Here is a 20,074-nt window from a genome sequence, read left to right as displayed (position 1 = left end):
TAAAAATTAATTTTTAAGGTGCTACAAAACTTGGTTGTTCCAGGCAATACTTCTTTTGAGTCTTGCTTAATACTACAGTAGACATGCAGATACCAGACTGTGTCTATCATTCATGTATATTGCAAAACAGGATTAAAAGTTCTTTTGAATCTATGTTAGCATTAAAATACCAAGCCAAGTCTGTTACAATCTAATGAAGTTTCATCTTTTGCTAACCATCTCTTCTAATGACTTAATAAAAATGCAGCTGGATTGCTGACTCTTAACTTATTGCAACATAAAATGTAAAATCACAGCTTTGTAATATTTTGTGTACCATTATATTTCTTTCTTAAATCTGTTGTGATAACCTTGTATTTTATGGATGACAAAACAGAAAGTATTAAAGGTACTGATCAATTTTAATGTATACAATATGTATTTCCAGAAAAATTGCAGTAAAGAAAGTTGATCTAAGGTTAGATGAAGTTTGATTAGATATAAGATCCATAGTATTGAGACAAAGATAGCTACATACACAATTTCCTAACAGATTACCTTTTTAAAAAATTATGAATCGTCTCACAGGTGCTTACTGCCTTCTGATGCAGAAGGTCTGTGCTTTTGCTTATTCACTGTTTGCCTGTATTATAGCAAAAACAACACCCTTTAATTCCCTTTGTTTTAAAGAACAAGCTACAAAGCAACACTCACCTGGTATGCACTACCTTGCCTCAGAGTGAAGTATGTAGGCTTCTTGACAGCAGGCAGAAACATTTTGCTCCTCAAATTGGAACTTTCTCAGAGTAAGTTCAGCAAAAGCTCCGGTGTCTCAATTCTGTAAAGGGTAAACAATAGCTGAGCTTAGCAGAAGAACGCTGACTCCACCACATCACTGTTGTTAGTGGCACTGAACTCCATGTATTCACGTGACCTCCCCCAACACATACATACACAGCATAATCCTTTAAGCTTCAGCTGTACTCTCCGATTGGCAGAGAGGTCTGTTACAAAATCAAGCCCTCCACAGTGATATCTCTAAGTGATTAAGTCAGGAGGGTGAAGGGGCATTAATCATGAGGTCTGATTACTGCCCTGAGGCTGATTTGCCTCTGCAGCAGTGTAGAGAGAGTGCTGAATGCTCTCTGTATTTTTTTTTTTTTGAAAAGGCATCACATTAAAAGGCATTTTTCTAGTTAGAGAACCGTTAAACCTCTAAGACAGTTTCATAATAAAACCATTATCAAGTGCACACAGACCATGGGACCACAATAGGGAATAAGCATTGAAGCTGTGAGTAGTCTTATTAAAAAATAGGAATACTGAGGCATGTACATTTCATTTGCAGATTATTCCAGGAAGGTTTGTGAGTTTTTTAAAGTCAAACATAGCAGCATTACCTTATTAATAGAAACATAGCCTTAGGAAGAACAGTATTCTAGAAAGGAACTTACAATTTTACAGTGTAACGAGGATTTCAAAGTACAAAGCAGTACAACAGCAGGATTATTTAAACCAAGACTATATTACTATATATTATTTCTTCTTATTGAAATTGCCTTTTTGTGGGTTTTAATTTTACTGTATGCTGCCTAGAAGCTCAGTTAAGCCTCCAGAGGTTTCTTGTTTGGTCCTCAATACAGCCACTGCTGTCAGAAATATGACGCCTCTTCTTATGCACCTTCAGGGTTTCCCACCCCCCAGCCAGAACTCACTGGAACTCAGTTCTGGCATCTCTCAGGTCAGTGCCAATGCCATTAAAGAGTATGAGGGAGGTGTTCATGGTGAGTTCTGGCACCTCCTTTTCTAGAAAAACAGCACTGTGCACATCACTTGCCATTGCCATACCTTGAATGTTGGTAAGGTGGTATGCTGGTTTGACAGCCACGGAAGGAAGTCCCTACAGAGGGTGGTGAATACAGCACATGATATCGTGGGCTGTCCCCTGAGTTCACTAGATGACATCGCAGGAGACCGCTGCCTCAGGAGAGTGAGGAAAATTCTCAGGGATGACTCACCCCGGCCAGCACCTCTTTAATCTCCTACCTTCGGGCAGGAGATACAGAAGTATAGTAGCCGCACCAACAGGTTAAAGAACAGTTTTTATCCGTGGGCAGTTGGGCTGCTGAATGGAAAAAAATAGTGGTGCAATTGACTTCCGACAAGCACACAGAGTGCGAACAAGACTGAGTGTATGGGGGGCGGGGGCTTGTTTAACTTCACTGCACACAGGTAGTGTAGTGCCAATAAAGGTTTATTTATTTTTCTTACAAAGCATCCTCAGTAGATCCACTTCATGTGTTGTATATGAGGAGTGGAAACAGAATTTCCCCTCTGACCTCAGATGCTCTATGCAAAATGAAAATGACTGCGCTGTTGCAATGGTTGGCATTAGGCAGGTCTTGGTGCCTTAGAAAATACCACCCCTTGGCACTGTCTGGAGACAGGCATGTGGGTTCAGACACATACATTGCAACAGGCCCTGTCAGTGGCTTCTTCCTCAAAGCTCTGATGCACAGGCTCTTTGACTGCCTTTTATCCTGCTTGAACACCAGCAGAAGGCCGGCTCCCTTTTGCCTGCTTCTTGGCTCAAATAGGGAAGCAATAAATTGAAGTGTATAAGGAGTGGGAATTGTCAGAAGCTGTGTTGCTGTTCATGCTGGGAAGAGGGTGTTAAAAAACATTTTGCCCATTTCACAGTGTCCTTGATCCTTGAGTCTTTGCTGCATTGAAAATATGGTCCTAGTTTAAAAATTAGTTGCCAACCAGGGCTTTAGAATAAACTCATTCCCTTTTTTATTGGATTCCATATTCCCAGACTCAATTTTTTTCAGTCAGATTTTTAAATGGAGGGGCATTGCATGCAGAAGGATGGCTGGGGCCCTTGAAGGTGTCCAGAGTGGGAAAACTGTCCCAGCTAAGGAACCCTTGAAGACCAAGATCATGTTGGCTGCAGTAGAGTCTATGGCCATGTGGTGAGCTCTGGCTAAGACTCAGGTCATGGCCTTGTTTGACTTTGATTCCGCATTCCTTCTTTCCATCCTCTTGTTTTCTCTATTTGGGGGGTGGGGTGGGATTCCCTCCTTTTTTTTGTACCGCAAAGCTCAGCATTCACCTGAGCCTGCTGATAATTCTCTTTTGTGAGTAGGTGGTGCTGTTTTGGCTATATAAGGATAGGCGCTAACCCTGAGACGGCATATGTGCTGGAAAAAAGTAATAGCTAGAGTCTTGTGGCTTCTTAGAAGATAAGCAGATTTGGTGTCAAGCTTTTATGAGAAGCATGAAGTGTATCCTCAGTTGGCAAATATATCTACATTTGTGCACAAAAGGGGCAGGAAGTCAACAATAAATCCCCAAAGCCAGGAAATGTATTGGATAGTGGTGGGTCTGTAACATTTATGTACAGCTCAAATCCATGCAAGAACACATTCATAACAGTTTGCTAATACTGTCTTCTCCAAAGGTTCACAGAGGGCTTTCCTAATCCTCAGGATGATGCCCCCTTCTGGAGCATGTAGGCAGAAACATTCAGTTACTTCACCAATGGGTAGGGTGACCTTGATTCGTAAACTGACTCTACCTAGTTAGCCATAATGTTGGGCCATATTGGTGATTCTAGGAGCCAAACTCTGTAGCTCCAAGCCCTTTGAACAAGTGGTCACATTTTTCCTATTTTGCTCACATTTAGATGGTTTTTTTAGTGGCCATAACACCAGCCCACAGAGACTCAGGGCTGAGAGTGTTGTTAGTGGACCCAAAATCATGTGTCTTCCACATGAAAGAGATAGGCCTTCAGCCATATTTTCCCTTGGTCCCTAAAGAATTCTCTGATCTATAGATTCTAGGTTTCTCTGCTGTCCTTTTGCCCCAAGCCTGTTCAACAGTGGAAAAGACTCCCACAAGAGCTGGTGGCTCTTCATCCTTAGGGGTTTCTAAGCAAAGAGTGGATGGCCATCTGTCATGGATGCTGTAGCTGAGATTCCTGCATTGCTCTAAGATTCTATGATTCTGTGATCCCAGGGAACAGAGCCGGCACAAGCTAGAAGTATGTGGTGCACTGTGGGTGTGGATGTGCACTGTGCTTCTATTTAGATTGCATGGAAGAGTACAAGGTCAGAGGCTAGAGAAAGTAAGATGTCCAAATCCATATGGATTAAAGAACACATACTCTTAGCCTATAAGGTGTTAGTGAAAGACCTACTAATGGGGTTATTGCTGCCCACTCTTTCTTGCAGGCAGCAGCTTCAGCGGCCTTTGAGTGTGATATCCCTATTCTCAGTCAGTGTCTTATACTTAATAGCCAATGACCATTACAGTACAATATAAATCACTAGAACAAACAATCAGAAGAAAAAGTTAAAACACACTGCTGTGGGGCTTTTTTGGGTGTGTGTGTGCCAGACCACTCTAATCCCTTGATCCAGCAAGTGTTAAAAGCTAATCAAGCCTTCTAATTCCTGAAATAGCCAAGGTAACTTCCTGGTGAGGTGATTTAAGGGACTTGGTGCAAGACGGCAAATGGGTGGAGGGCCCTCCCCCTACAGAAAAAGCTGGAATGGAGAACAGTGATGTGACCTAGAAGAAAAACAGCAAGCTGGGGAGCGAGTCAGAGCAATTTTTGAAAGCAAGGTTTGATTTCTGTTTGAACCCAAGGCTGCAGCTATGGGATAAACAAGATCCTTTGGGAGGTGATTTTGCTGTGAATGCCTCCATCACAGGCTCAAGTTGCATAAGTGTGTAAATAGACCATATACAGTGGAACCTCGGTTTTCGAATGTAATCCGTTCCGGAAGACCGTTCGACTTCAGAAATGTCCGAAAACTGAAAGCAGAAGCCTCAATGCAATAGGGAAACTCAAAACAGAAGCTGTGAGGCACGTTCGGCTTCCAAAAATTGTTTGAAAACTGAAGCAGGTACTTCTGGGTTTTCGACGTTCAAAAGCCGAAACGTGCGTCAACAGAGACGTTCAACAACTGAGGTTCCACTGTATCCTAAAGACACCACAGTCTCCACTGGGCCTCGTTGCAAAATGAAACACAAACCCTGGGTATGTGCCTAGAACCCCTGGAGTCTCACACTGCTCAGAGACTGGGGTGGCATGCAACAATACATTTTCAGAATTGCAAATTATTAAAGCTTATAATCACAAAGTTTCTCAAATCATTTAGATGAAAAAAGAACTCCTCTTAGGAGCTTACACTGTTTTAGGTCAAAAAAGTATCCTGTGATTTTTTTTTGTTGCTAGCACATATAAAGCCTTATAGGTAACAAACCTGTCTGCATCAACCAGTAACTATCTAATTTTGAAATAATCTGATTAATGTTCCAGAAAATACTGTATTGAATAGAGAAGTATATCCCCAGATGAATTCTACAAAAGGCTATACATGATAGGCTGTGCAGTGTCTTTGTTCTGACGATTTATACACACAAAGATGTTCATTGGTTGGCCTATTAAAGAATTTACCAGTCCGATATTCTGTGGGCATAAGTTGAAATGAAGCTGAGTAATCATGTCTAACGGGTGCGAAAAATAATTCCCTTAGATAAGCAGCCTTTTGTGGTTTGATTGAATTTTCATATACAAACCGTTGTACAAATCTAAAAATCAAATCAAATCATGAATCTTAACATAAGAAATATCCTGTGATGACATTACAGGTGAAACAGTTACAACATCGTTTATAGGTTTCTCTGTTCTGCATGTCAGCTTTGCTAGCTACTGATTTGGCGTTACTGAGAGTTCGTTTCCCTGTACAGAAACATGGATTTATTTATTTATTTATTTTATTTGTATATCACCCTTCATCCATACATCTCATTGTGGTTTACAACATAAAAATACAAGAAAAAAACACAAAACACATAATAAAAACAAGAACAACAACAAAAAACCCCAATAAGAAAGCAAGAACTTTCCACCCCTGTTAACAGGGCTGCCTCCACCTAGGGAATATTTGGTGCCTTTGAGAAGGGGCATATTATATATAATTCTCAAATACAGGACCATAGGATTGTAGGTAAAGGTAAAGTGACCCCTGACCATTAGGTCCAGTTGCGGACGACTCTTGGGTTGCAGCTCTCATCTCGCTTTACAGACTGAGGGAGCCGGTGTACAGCTTTACCTTCCCGCCTGAGCAGTACCTATTTATCTACTTGTGCTTTGACGTGCTTTCAAACTGCTAGGTTGGCAGGAGCAGGGACCAAGCAACTGGAGCTCACCCCATTGTGGGGATTCAAACTGCTGACCTTCTGATCGGCAGGCCCTAGGCTCTGTGGTTTAACCCACAGCGCCACCTGCGTCCCTCAGGATTGTAGGTAGGGATCATCTAGTCCAATCCCCTGCAATGTCTGCTTTGCTTTGTTTGTGTGCATTTAGAGAAAGCTTTTAGATTACTTCAGTTTTAAGTAATACACCAGGTTTCAGCCTAGTTATGTATATTGTTGCATCTTTGGCATCTGTTCACATGTTTATACTAAACATTACTAGTAGAGTTTCTTGCTCTGCAGATGGAACACTTGGCCACTGAGTTCTGCAGCAGTTGTTGGGACAGTATGACTGGTCCTCGGGAAACCTAGGAGTATTACTCTCTGTGAAATCAGAATTATACATGCACTCAGGGAGCCTCTGAAGAAAATGGAAATGTTTTTGCCATGAATTTCTGTTCTCTGAGTCTCCTAGATGACATTCCACCCACCCTTCTTTCTGGTGCCGGCATGTTGTTGTTGTTTAGTCGTTTAGTTGTGTCCAACTCTTCATGACCCCATGGACCAGAGCACGCCAGGGGCCGGCATATAACTTTCCACTAAGAATTAAAAGTGTGGATTCTGGAAGTGCCATACATGTGAGAGAGGCATCTAGGGACTTCCGAGTTCAATTCCTTTCTCACTTCTCTTTTCATACATTGTATTCATCATTAATAGTTATGTATATGGGATTTGCCCCTTCATGGATCACTGCCTTGTCATGGCGAAGGGGCTTGAATTACTCAGGCAAGCTATGGACAGGTCAAGATGGACAGGTCATAGCGGAGAGTTTGGACCAAACGTGATCCACCTGGAGAAGGAACTGGCAAGCCGCTCCAGTATCCCTGCCAAGAAAACTCCATGGACAAAGACAACAGGCATATAAAAGATATGACGCTGGAAGATGAGCCCCTCAGGTCGGAAGGCGTCCAACATGCTACTGGGGAAGAGCGCAGGACAAGTACAAGTAGATCCAGAGCTGATGAAGCGGCTGGGCCAAAGCTGAAAGGACGCTCAGTTGCGGATATGCCTGGAAGCGAAAGGAAAGTCCAATGCTGTAAAGAAAAGTATTGCATAGGAACCTGGAATGTAAGAACCATGAACCTTGGTAAGCTGGATCAGTCTACATCCCAATCCCAAAGAAGGGCAGTGCCAAAGAATGCTCCAACTACCGCACAATTGCACTCATTTCACACGCTAGCAAGGTTATGCTTAAAATTCTACAAGGCAGGCTTAAGCAGTATGTGGACCGAGAACTCCCAGAAGTGCAAGCTGGATTTCGAAGGGGCAGAGGAACCAGAGACCAAATTGCAAACATGCGCTGGATTATGGAGAAAGCCAGAGAGTTCCAGAAAAACATCTACTTCTGCTTCATTGATTATGCAAAAGCATTTGACTGTGTCGACCACAGCAAACTATGGCAAGTTCTTAAAGAAATGGGAGTGCCGGATCACCTCATTTGCCTCCTGAGAAATCTCTATGTGGGACAAGAAGCTACAGTTAGAACTGGATATGGAACAACTGATTGGTTCAAAATTGGGAAAGGAGTACGACAAGGCTGTATATTGTCTCCCTGCTTATTTAACTTATATGCAGAATACATCATGCGAAAGGCTGGACTGGATGAATCCCCAACCGGAATTAAGATTGCCGGAAAAAATATCAACAACCTCAGATATGCTGATGATACTACCTTGATGGCAGAAAGTGAGGAAGAATTGAAGAACCTTTTAATGAGGGTGAAAGAAGAGAGCGCAAAATATGGTCTGAAGCTCAACATCAAAAAAACTAAGATCATGGCCACTGGTCCCATCACCTCCTGGCAAATAGAAGGGGAAGAAATGGAGGCAGTGAGAGATTTCACTTTCTTGGGTTCCATGATTACTGCAGATGGTGACAGCAGTCACGAAATCAGAAGACGCCTGCTTCTTGGGAGAAAAGCAATGACAAACCTAGACAGCATCTTAAAAAGCAAAGACATCACCTTGCCGACAAAGGTCCGTATAGTTAAAGCTATGGTTTTCCCAGTAGTAATGTACGGAAGTGAGAGCTGGACCATAAAGAAGGCTGATCGCCGTAGAATTGATGCTTTTGAATTATGGTGCTGGAGGAGACTCTTGAGAGTCCCGTGGACTGCAAGAAGATCAAACCTATCCATTCTCAAAGAAATCAGCCCTGAGTACTCACTAGAAGGACAGATCCTGAAGTTGAGGCTCCAGTACTTTGGCCACCTCATGAGAAGAGAAGACTCCCTAGAAAAGACCCTGATGTTGGGAAAGATGGAGGGCACAAGGAGAAGGGGACGACAGAGGATGAGATGGTTGGACAGTGTTCTTGAAGCTACTAACATGAGTTTGGCCAAACTGCGAGAGGCAGTGAAGGATAGGCGTGCCTGGCGTACTCTGGTCCATGGGGTCACGAAGAGTCGGACACGACTGAACGACTGAACAACAACAACATATGGGATTTGCTTTGAGGTAACTCACGTACCAGTTGAGTGTTTTGATCCCGTGACCCCTCTTCCAGTTTGGGGTTAAGAGGTTGCTTGCTCTTCCAGTCTAGATTGGGAGTCAGGGGAGCAATGGGAAATGATCCTGCCTAGGTGCTCCAGAGGGTGATGCCATCCTGATATGGACAACCACAGTTACCCCATTTCATGGTCTTTTGGCCCCACTAGTTACAGTTTCTTTCCTCTATACCTGTGTGTATGTCTGCTAAGCTTTAAATTACCAATGTATTTACTAGTCTTTAAGTTGTTATAAAACTCTGTTTTGTTTGTGCTTATCTAAGTGAGCCCTCACATCTCTTTACCTACATAGCTTTCAAATGCAGCTCAAGGCAAATTTTTATCTCCTATGCCTTTTCGGCTACACCATAAATTGCATTGGCCTTGCAAAAGCTTATCTTTTCTATTTTTTATGAGCCAAGAACATGCAAAAGTGGTAGCATTTGCTTCTCTGATTTTTACAGTGGAGCATTGCAATTTTCCATGATATAGCATAGATAATGCTCCCAGATATGTAAAATTTCCTGTTGATGTGGCTTTTACACGTACTTTTCAATAGTATAAGTGCGATGTAAATTCAGTTACATCTGAGTAAATGTCTGCAGGAATACATTCCACATTAGAATTTTACAAAACCACAAAGGCACAAATCAGCTGAGCTGAAAGCTATCTGAGCAGCTTGGATGATCTTATAAATGGCTCTTGTAATGGTTTAAAATTCATTAGTGGTCTGTATTATAACGTAGTGCATGTGCACAATTTGAGTCCATTTCAGTAGCGATTGCAAGTGCATATCAAAAGAAAAACACATCATTCTGCCTGGAGTATTGAGCAATGCCATGTTTCTTCACAGGTCTTAAAACATAGGATTTTCCTTTCCTTAACCTTTTTATAGTTTTAAGAATATAAAGCAGTCTCTGGTTTTATTAGCGTAAAGTCTGATAAGATACTTTTATCTTTTTTGGTACATTCCATTGACTTGGATGTGTGCTAAATAGTTGGAGATCTGAGTGCCTCTATCTCTTGTACTTAAGGACATATTTGCATTTCTAATCTTGAGTAGCAGACCTATGAAAGTTCACTTATAGGTCAGTGGTACTATGGCAGATGTGCTCAGTGTGCAGTTACTGCATTCCTTGTGCAATTCTGTGTTGCTTTATATAGAGGGTTACTTTCCTAGCTACACCTTTATCTCTTGCTACTACAGTGCACTTTTATCTGGGGCTGCCCTTAAAAACAGTCTGGAAACAGCTGTTGTGTGTTGCCATAGCTTCTTGCCCACTGACAGTATTTGAATTTTTGAATGAGCGAGGAATTCACTTCAGTTCACATTTAAAGGAGAATATACATAGTTCACACTTTCTAAAATGCTATGCAAACCAAAACACAGCAGTCCTTTGAAATTCACACTTCTCTGAATTTTGCAATACAGTTCTCCACACAGATAAGTAAAAAAATGCACACACTAAGGCAGGCATAGGCAAACTCTGCCCTCCAGATGTTTTGGGATAAACTGTTCATAAAAATGCCTATGTTGGTGAAAGTAACATAGACAAATTGCATTATATTACTGAAATTTGCTTTGCAAAATTTTGTATATTAGTCAAAATTGCATACAAAAAAGTATCTTAGGAGAATTTGCACTACAATGCCAATGAATTTTCATGATGACTTTTTTTAAAAAAAACAACAACTACACAAACATATGGAGAACTGAAGATTGGAAATATGAGAAACTGTGAAACCAAAATCGAAAGATTCACCCATCCCTGTTTGCATGCCATGGTAAGCCATGGTGAATAGAGTTAGCTCCCTTTTTACTCCTCCCCAGTGCAGGTGGGAGCAGCAAACCACAACCCCTGACTCAGCATTATGTCGGAACCAGGGTGATAGTTGGCTTTGCTCCATGCAAAACACAATATAAAGCCAAACAAAGTTTGTTTTTGGCTTACCAGCCATGGTTTGAACAAAACAAACCATGACAGTTCAGACATAAGCTAACCCAGGAATCACAACTGATCAGGGGCGTTCCTAGCCCCTTGGCCACCCGGGGCGGGAAGCGAAGAGGCACCCCTGGGGGCGGGGCATCGTGACGCGTGCGTGCGTCATGACGTCATGACGCACGTTCACAGCGCGATGCCAGGCCCCCGGGGAAAAAAAGGAACATAGCAGGCGCTTGAGAGCGCCCGCTTTGCTCCCCCCCTTCCCTTTTGGCTTCTTTCAGTGCCGAAAGGGGAGGAAAAAAGGAAGCAAAGCGGCGCTTTAAGCGCCGGCTTTGCTTCCCCCCCCCCATTCAGTGCCGAAAGGGGAGGAAAAAAGGAAGCAAAGCGGCGCTTTAAGCGCCGGCTTTGCTTCCCCCCCCCCCTTACAGTACCGAAAGGGGAGGAAAAAAGGAAGCAAAGCGGCGCTTTAAGCGCCGGCTTTGCTTCCCCCCCCCTTTCAGTGCCGAAAGGGGAGGAAAAAAGGAAGCAAAGCGGCGCTTTAAGCGCCGGCTTTGCTTCCCCCCCCCCATTCAGTGCCGAAAGGGGAGGAAAAAAGGAAGCAAAGCGGCGCTTTAAGCGCCGGCTTTGCTTCCCCCCCCCTTACAGTGCCGAAAGGGGAGGAAAAAAGGAAGCAAAGCGGCGCTTTAAGCGCCGGCTTTGCTCCCCCCCCCTTTCAGTGCCGAAAGGGGAGGAAAAAAGGAAGCAAAGCGGCGCTTTAAGCGCCGGCTTTGCTCCCCCCCCCTTTCAGTGCCGAAAGGGGAGGAAAAAAGGAAGCAAAGCGGCGTGTTTAAGCGCCGGCTTTGCTCCCCCCCCCTTTCAGTGCCGAAAGGGGAGGAAAAAAGGAAGCAAAGCGGCGCTTTAAGCGCCGGCTTTGCTCCCCCCCCCCCTTTCAGTGCCGAAAGGGGAGGAAAAAAGGAAGCAAAGCGGCGCTTTAAGCGCCGGCTTTGCTTCCCCCCCTCCCTTTCAGTGCCGAAAGGGGAGGAAAAAAGGAAGCAAAGCGGCGCTTTAAGCGCCGGCTTTGCTCCCCCCCCCTTTCAGTGCCGAAAGGGGAGGAAAAAAGGAAGCAAAGCGGCGCTTTAAGCGCCGGCTTTGCTCCCCCCCCCCTTTCAGTGCCGAAAGGGGAGGAAAAAAGGAAGCAAAGCGGCGCTTTAAGCGCCGGCTTTGCTCCCCCCCCCCTTTCAGTGCCGAAAGGGGAGGAAAAAAGGAAGCAAAGCAGCGCTTTAAGCGCCGGCTTTGCTTCCCTGCCCGCTTTCTCTTTCGGCCGCCGTTTGTTCTGTCGCCCCGGGAGCAGCAGCACCGCACACACTGTGCGCTGCTTCTCCCACGGCAACGGAGCGAGCGGCGGTGCGTGGGGGTGACAAGCGGCGGCCCCTCCTGCCACTCCCCACGCACCACCGGTCACCCCAGGAGCAGCAGCGCTGCACAGACGGGGTGCTCGGCTGAGCGAGCACCCCGTCCGTGCAGCGCTGCTGCTCCCGGGGTGACGGAGGGAGCAGCAGCGCGTGGGAGGGGCCGCCGCTTCTCACCCCCACCCGCGGCTTATCACCCTGTCACTGGGGGCGTACCGCCCCTACCGCCCCTCCCCAACGACGCCCCTGCAACTGATTTACCAAAGCGTTCTTAAACTAAGGCGTGCTTTCCCATAGCAGCGGGGGACTCAATTTACAAATGGAACACACTCAACAGGAAGCGGAACATGTTCTGCTTCCTAGGCAAAGTTCACAAGCCAAAACACCTACTTCCAGGTTTGCAGCATTCTTAATCCAAGTTGTACATAAACTAAGCTGTTCTTAAACCAAGCTACCATTGTATTCTACTTTGTTTTTCACCTAGTTCAAGGAGGATCAATCTCCACATTCCGAGGTAAACAGTTAACTGTGGTTTGCCATAATGTGCAGACTGGGCCAGTGAATTTCCAGACTTAAGATAAGGTGTTATTTTATGACCCTTAAAGCCTTTCATAGCTTGGAATCCGTGTATCTCAGTGGCTGGGCTGCCTTGCATATCTCAGAAACGCATCTACTTTCTCCTTTCCCCCTACCTGTCACCAGTAAGAGCTCTGCTCCAGATACAGTCTTTGGGAGAGGGTAACACCAGTGCTGGAAAGTTAAAGGGCTTTTCTGATAGTCTCAAGGCTTGGGCAAAGTTGTCTGAAATAAGTGTATTGCTGTGATTACCCATCAACCTTTTGTTTTAAAAAGGGGAAAGTGCATGGTCTTTTGTTTGTTTGACTCATTGGAGACTGAGATAAGAGTAGTGGGTGGGATCTCTTCTGTTTTGACTGCTTTTTAATGTCCTAGTAAGTGGTTTTTGTACATTCTTTTGCCTCTTGATATTTTACTGCTATTGGTTGGTTATTATGGGCTTTGAACTGCTGCCAATTCTCTCTCTCACCTGTGTAGGTGATGCCACTCTTGCCAGTCTTTCTATTAAGAGAAACAGAGAGCGTGCTTTCAGAATGACCGCCCCACCTGCTCTTTCTCTCTCCCTTCTGCCTTTAAAAGGGGGTGGTGGCTCTTTAAATCTGAGAGAGACAGACAGACAGACGAATGAGAATGAATATGAATATGTAGCTGCTGTGGCAATCTTTCTCATTAAACGTCAAGGTTTAAGTAGAGACAATTTAGAGAAAGTGTTTTCATCTTCCAGAATATGGGTTGTGGGAAGGAGATAAGACGAGTTTCAGGCAACATAATTGTGTTTGGATGATGTGCTCTGCAAAATTATTTTGTCTTGCAAGACACATGTGAGCAATCGGGAAGCCTTGGAAAGTAAGTGGGAACTCTGGTATAGGGGAAGTGGAAGGCTTCCATCCTTTTGTATGCGGAAAACAAGCTGGCCGTAAAGCTTGGATGTGAAGCTTGGATTAGGTCAGAGCTTTCAAAACTTTTCTTGTTGGTGACACACTGTTTTTAGACATGCATCATTTCATGACAGAGTAATTCAGTTTTACTAGCAAACTGGAGGTTAAGCTAACCTCTTTCCACCCCAGGAGGAGTGTGGGGAGCATTCATGTGACAGACCTAGACACTGCAGCTGACACACTAACGTGTCGCGACACACGGTTTGGAAAGCTCTGGATTTGGTGGTTCACTAGGCTGTGAGTGTAGTGATCTTAGAACCAGAAGTGTGCAGAGTTCAAGCAGATCTACTGTCTTTTCCTCTCTAGGTAATGCTATACGCAAACCTGTCCTAATGGTTTACTTGTCAAGGTAATATATATATAAACCCAAAGCAAAAAATCTAAGGGAGAGGACACACCCAGCATAGCTGTAGGCAGGAAATTTCTTAACCTTCCAGCCTGTTTTACTGTTGCAATCCCTTGTAGCAGACAGAGAGGAAACCTGTCTTGGATTTAAGAAACTGCAAATGAAGTTCATTTTGATTGCACCATACACAGTTTCACTCAATCTTGGTATTTCTCTCCACCCCCCACCCCTTTGTAATCAGCTTCTTATAAATTGTTTGCTACCAAAGGAGAGTTAATTATTTTCTTCAGTTCTTCTTGGCAACCAGTTAAAATATGTTATACTTGGTAAATTCTGCAAAGAGAAAAGGACTAGACAAAGGCAACTATAATATGCACCCTGTGTGAATTAAAAAAACCCTGGACTGTCACTTCAGCAAAGTTATTTCAAGAGAACAGCAGATACAGAAATTTATTGTACACTTTTATTTTATACCTTCAAGAGCTAACGTCATGTGGTATTGAGCTATGAATCCAGAAATCCTGGTTCAAATCTCACCTCAGCTATCAATTAACTATTTGCCCTTAGGCAAGAATAGCCCTCCCTCCCTTTCTCTGGCTACATACACACCATACATTTAAAACACATTGCTTCCCCCAAAGAATGCTTGGAACTATAGTTTAAGGGTGCTGGAAATTGTAGCTCTGTGGTGGGTAATCTGCAGTTCCCAGGATTGTATGCTAACTGTATGGTGTGTATACAGCCTCTCTCTCTCGGCCCTTATGCATTATGGGGATATTTATACTGACCTGTTTTATAGGGTGTTTGTAAGGATTTCTGAGGAAAAGAAATCTGTGAAACACTTTGAACTCAAAAAACACTATATGAAATTACCAGTATCTTGCAAGACCCCTCATGCTTAGTTGTCTTCTACATTTTTTTCTCTACTAGGTAAAACTAAGCTGAAGTAGCAATAATAAAAAGGAGGCCCTAACATTTTTTTAACAACATAGTACATAATAAAATTTATCGAACCAACTCTTCAGTTATCCTTTCAAAACATAAATGATCATACACCAAAACAAAGTTTACATGCCAGTTTCTGCAGCTTACCTAATGTCTCATATCTATGCAGCTGCTGAGAAAGTAACTGTTCAGTTAAAATGCAGCATGTTCTGTATTTTTAATGATGGTTGCCAGATAGGCTAGTCCAGTGGTTCACTTTGCGGGGGGGCAGTAGTGGGACCCTTCACTTTAAGGAAAACTTTGGTGGAATCTTTTTAAGGGGAAGAAGTTCACTTTTGGCAGAGCAGCTTTGAAAAACTTTGCTGTCAGTCTCCTGGTGTCCTCTGATGGGAGAAGCTTTTGTTTCATTTGCCATGCTTAAGACTGGCTCTTATCAGAGAGAGTTCTTATCTCTTTCAGAGTTAGAGAAGCTGCAAATTTAACCTTTGCTACCAGTTCAGTGGAAGGTGCTAAGTGGAGACCAGGAATGACAGTTGTTTGAATGGCACATTTAACCAGTAGCAGAGCAGCTCTGGGAGGGCTGTGTTGCTCACCTGGCTTTCCAATTCCACACATCCACACATCAGAGCTGGTTACCAAGTGGGTTGAGGCAGTGGGGAGAAATGGATTGGCAGTGCTGCCATGCTTGTATTGCGCCCGGCTCCCTGCTGGCTGCCTCCCCCTCCCTCTTGGTAACTAGTGGTTTGGCATTGGGAACCCAGGTAAGCCTTCTGTGTTGTGTTTGCCCTACCAGACACTACTTATTTAACCCTTGTAAAAACTCTTCATGAGAAGAGAAGACTCCCTAGAAAAGACCCTGATGTTGGGAAAGATGGAGGGCACAAGGAGAAGGGGACGACAGAGGATGAGATGGTTAGACAGTGTTCTCGAAGCGACTAGCATGAGTTTGGTCAAACTGCGGGAGGCAGTGAAAGATAGGAGTGCCTGGCGTGCTCTGGTCCATGGGGTCACGAAGAGTCGGACATGACTGAACGACTGAACAACAACAACAAAGTGTGGCAAAGGAAGGAAAGAAGAGGAAGAGATTCCCAGGACCGTTGCCTGAGTAATGCACTTAATCCCAATGGTATCCTGCTTATAAAAGGAATTGCTGCAACCAGTGGCTATTCACAGTTGTGTTGCATGGAGCTAGGTGGTTGAAAAGTTTTAGAAGTATGTATGCCAAAGTATGCCAAAGAAAGAAACTCTTAGCTGCCCAATGCTGCTGGAAGACATTCCAAATAGGGAGGACACCTCTCCAGACCAAAACTGCCTACTGTTGGTGACAGTTGGGTCTTTTTTCTCTGGGGGAAAAAAACTTCTTTCCATCTATTGCTTTTCTAGTATTCACTTTTATGTGAGTTTGGTTATCTTTGCCCCTCCCCCTTTGCTTCTTTTCTTTGGGCCAGTGAGTGTTTCTCCGGGTTCTTAGTGTTTTCCCCTCCATTTTTCTCTTCCTGCTTCTCCTGTTTGGGCCTTTGTATTGTTTTTTCATCCCCACCATTAATGGGTTCTGCCCAGCTAGGTGGAAGGAAGTCTGCTATTTGCAACTTGGAGTACCTGGAGCTTGGCACACCCTGCATCCTTAAACAGAATGAGGGTGCCATTTGGTGTCCTGGTTGCAGCCCAAGCAACTTGTCAAGAGTGTCTAGATTCACAGACTTTGGAGGGTTTGTGAAATTTGCTTGTTCTTAATATGATCTATTATAATCTTTGTTCCAAAAGAACATTTGCAAACTGGAACACTCACTCCTGGGTTTGCAGCATTTGGGAGCGAAAATGTTCAACTGCTAAGGCGTTCATCAACCAAGGTACAGCTGTATGACTCTGAAGACAAGTGGTTTTGCTAGATGGCCAGTTAGAGAAAACTGGAAAAGAACTGACCAGGCTTTGGCTGCAATATTCGCCCGCATCTTTAAAAAGGCCCTTACTATGCTAACATGTGCATGTGCTCTATATGCACACAAATTTAAGTGTATTCCTGGATACCTTTTGTAATTACATAACCATTTCCTTCTCCAGAGGAAATTTATCCATCCCATATTAACTGTGATTATGCATTATATCAACACCTACATTAACCAGAGCTGAGACAAACCAGGGTACATGTTTAACATGGTTCTGAAAGCACAGTTTAAACAGGAATCTTCTTCTTTTTGTTGTTGTTGAAGTCCAAAATGCATAAATCCAATTAAGAACATAGGAAACTGCCTTATATTGAGTCAGGCCACTTGTCCATCATGCTCAGTATTGTCTACCCTGACTGGCAGCAGCTCTTGAGGGTTTCAGGCTGGAACCTAGGATGTTCTCCGTGCAAGGCAGATGCTCTACCCCGGAGCTACAGCCTTTCCCCCAGTTAAGGAGAGAGTGACAAAATTGTGCTTGGGGTGGGAGGGTCTGTTGGCAGAGAGCATATAATCCTTCATCTTGGTTCTGATCTCTTAATCACAGTGAAGAGAGAACCAACATTATCTTTACACCACCCCTAAAAGCAGTTTGTTCATTAAAGTTTAAAAAAAACCAAAACGATTATGACTGTTTAAATTCTGTTTAAGGATTTTTAATATATATATATTTGCAAGTAGTTTCTGCTTGTATGAATGGAGCATTTACTTCTGTCTGAAATAATTTACAGTACATCAGCAAACAGTGTCTCATATTCCATTTGTTGGACCAAATAAAAGGTGCATTCAGGATGTAGTTGAAGTCCTACATTTTTGCCAATGACACGAAGGCTGGTCAGAATTTTAATTTTAAAGGAAGGAAATGGTTTTGGCAGATACCCACAGTCCAGAGCAGTCCTTCTGTTAATGCACAAATGCATTACTGTGCTCTTGAACTTTGCCTTCTGATCCAGGTTATTGCTTGGGCCTAGAAATAGCAACTGCCACATTTTCCTTTTAGGATCTTTCACAGTATACAAAAAACCTAGCTTGTAGGGTTTGACCTCAAATACCTTGACTCCAAATCACTTGATAGTTTATCTCTGAAACTGAATTAAAGGCAGCTTATTTTTACATTAGTAAAAACAGAAGTTTTCAACTTTCCTATCCTCAGGGAACTCTTTCCATATTTATTTGCCTGCCAAGGAACTCCTCACTTTTTTAAACAGGAAACTTGTGTATTACAGAATCTTCAGGTATTATTAAAGGAAATAAATTGTTTTGGCAAATACCCATAGATTAACTATTAGTTAATAAGGTGCTGCCCAGACTGGCCTCTTGTACTGAGTGATTGAGTGGACTCTTAAGATGTGTCCAGCACTTTTGCTGTGGCTCTGCTCTGCAGGGGTAGATCAGTAATCATGGACAAGTTATATTTCAAGAAACTTTTCCAAAATGACTGATCTTCTCAGCAAGGAACTTCTCCGTGAGATGCCAGGGTTTCTAAGAACACAGTTGGATTCATACTATAACTTGCTGGTCTTCCCTAAAACAGTATGCCTTTTCAAATTAAATTCATCTAAGAGGTTTTCTACATCAAGATGTGACCTCATTACTGCTTACTGTACCTAATTTTATGTAAATCTTTGATAGCAAAATTAAACCTCATGGGAAGACAAGAATACAGACTGTAAGAACTATTGTCTACAATAATGTTTCATAGCCACGAGTAGGAGATAAATTCCTAGGAAACCAACAGAACAGTTACAATAAGCTACAAAAAGTCACAGTAATGCAGCAGTTTTTCGATATTAAAGATTGGCTTTGCTGTGACCCCATTATCTCTCACAGATAATGTCATTAGTATTATTTGTTCTCTCTGTTAATAATGCCTGCTTGTTCATTTATCACAGAAACATACTTCTAAATCTGCAGCCCTAAAATTAGTCACACTGATTTTGCTTTCATTCTCCCCCTTCCCCCCATGCCACAAAAAATTACATAAATGTAAAAAAAAAAAAATCCTATTCCTTTTCATGGTGTAATAAAGAAGCTTACCTTTGCTTTTCTATCAGGAGGTAGTCAGGAATTTCTTGGGCCAGAGTAATCCTATTATGATTTTAGAATGCACCTGGATTACTTTGGCTGTCTCTTTATTTTCTGTACTCCATATCACTAGATGTGAATTATTGGTTAGCCCATCATTTGCATGGCATGTCACTTTATAAATTGATATGACATGGTGGCTTTCTGTTGGAGGAGCAAACCCTTGACTGTTGAAATAGCAGCCATTGCTTGTAGTGAGTGGTCACTTGGTGCCAGGTCTACTCTCATACTAACTTTCCCATTGGGTAGTTCTGTGTACTGAGTACATAGTGTTGTTTCCATATGATGTTCTGAACCAAATTAGAGGGAGATGGTTCTGGATTAGTGAGAGTAGCCTTCTTAGAGCAACAGCAAAGCATTTTACTGTACTGTGAAAATAAGAGGGAGGGGATAACTCTCAACCATTTCATCGTAAAAGGTAAGCACCCTCCCCCCTGAGATTTCACACACCCATCCTGAAGAGGAGATGTATTTTTCCCTATTTCTCTGCCCCACCAAAAAAGAAAGAAATGCCAAAACAATTCTGGACTGAATACTGTGCCCTTTGCTAGTTAAATGGTGATACTGGTAGCAATTCATTAAGCAGAAACCTTTCCCAATACGTTAAGCAGAAACCTTTCCCAGCGCTGCTGCTTGGACAGAGCTATAATTTGATCGTGCATTTTAAATAGGGCATGCCTGGATAATCCAGAATTGTTCCAAAGACAGACAGAAACCAGGACAAAGTACTTGGAATGAAGACTAAATATTGTAGTTAAAGGGACTTTGACATTTTTTATTTAATCTCTCCATTTGCTAGAACAAGAATCAACAGGAGGTAGATAGCAGTCCATCAGTGGTTCACTGGCCAATTTCTGGTGGGTGATGATCTTCTAGCACCTCTTGGTTTTGTGATTCTTGCCTAGAATGCTGGATAATATGGGCCTGGGTTTGTTCCAGGAAGGCGCTTCTCACATTCTTAAGCAAGAGTGCATATTCTGGACCATTTAAGGAAGGTTCCTTTTAAAAATCAAAGTATACGTACCAGTATATGTTTTACTTTATCAAAGTTTGTTATTCTGTAACTGTTAACCAGTCCTAAGTATACACCTTTGCTTTATAAATTTATCACAGATCAATGAACCACAGAGAATTCTACTTCAGAACAAAACATTAAGAATCTAGCAAACTGCCTTATAT

The 20,074-nt window shown here is 43.0% G+C and overlaps 2 protein-coding genes across 3 annotated transcripts in view; one reads left to right on the top strand and one right to left on the bottom strand.

Annotated features, from left to right (window-relative positions):
• Positions 1-20,074, top strand: part of C13H7orf50 (chromosome 13 C7orf50 homolog) — a 155,842-nt gene that overhangs the window by 70,521 nt on the left and 65,247 nt on the right. The window lies entirely within an intron of this gene.
• Positions 1-20,074, bottom strand: part of GPR146 (G protein-coupled receptor 146) — a 48,002-nt gene that overhangs the window by 15,645 nt on the left and 12,283 nt on the right. Inside the window, exon 2 of one of the 2 annotated variants that reach the window (XM_033167201.1) lies at positions 694-817. The gene's annotated coding sequence lies outside the window, so the exon portion shown is untranslated. Of the gene's footprint in view, positions 1-693; positions 900-20,074 lie in introns of those variants that run through there. The other variant, XM_033167202.1, reaches the window with a different exon arrangement.

This window comes from Lacerta agilis, chromosome 13 (assembly GCF_009819535.1).
Source record: "Lacerta agilis isolate rLacAgi1 chromosome 13, rLacAgi1.pri, whole genome shotgun sequence".
In the NCBI taxonomy this organism is placed as follows: domain Eukaryota; kingdom Metazoa; phylum Chordata; class Lepidosauria; order Squamata; family Lacertidae; genus Lacerta; species Lacerta agilis.
Note: the sequence above shows the minus strand (reverse complement) of the source record. Positions and strands in the feature narration are given on the sequence as shown.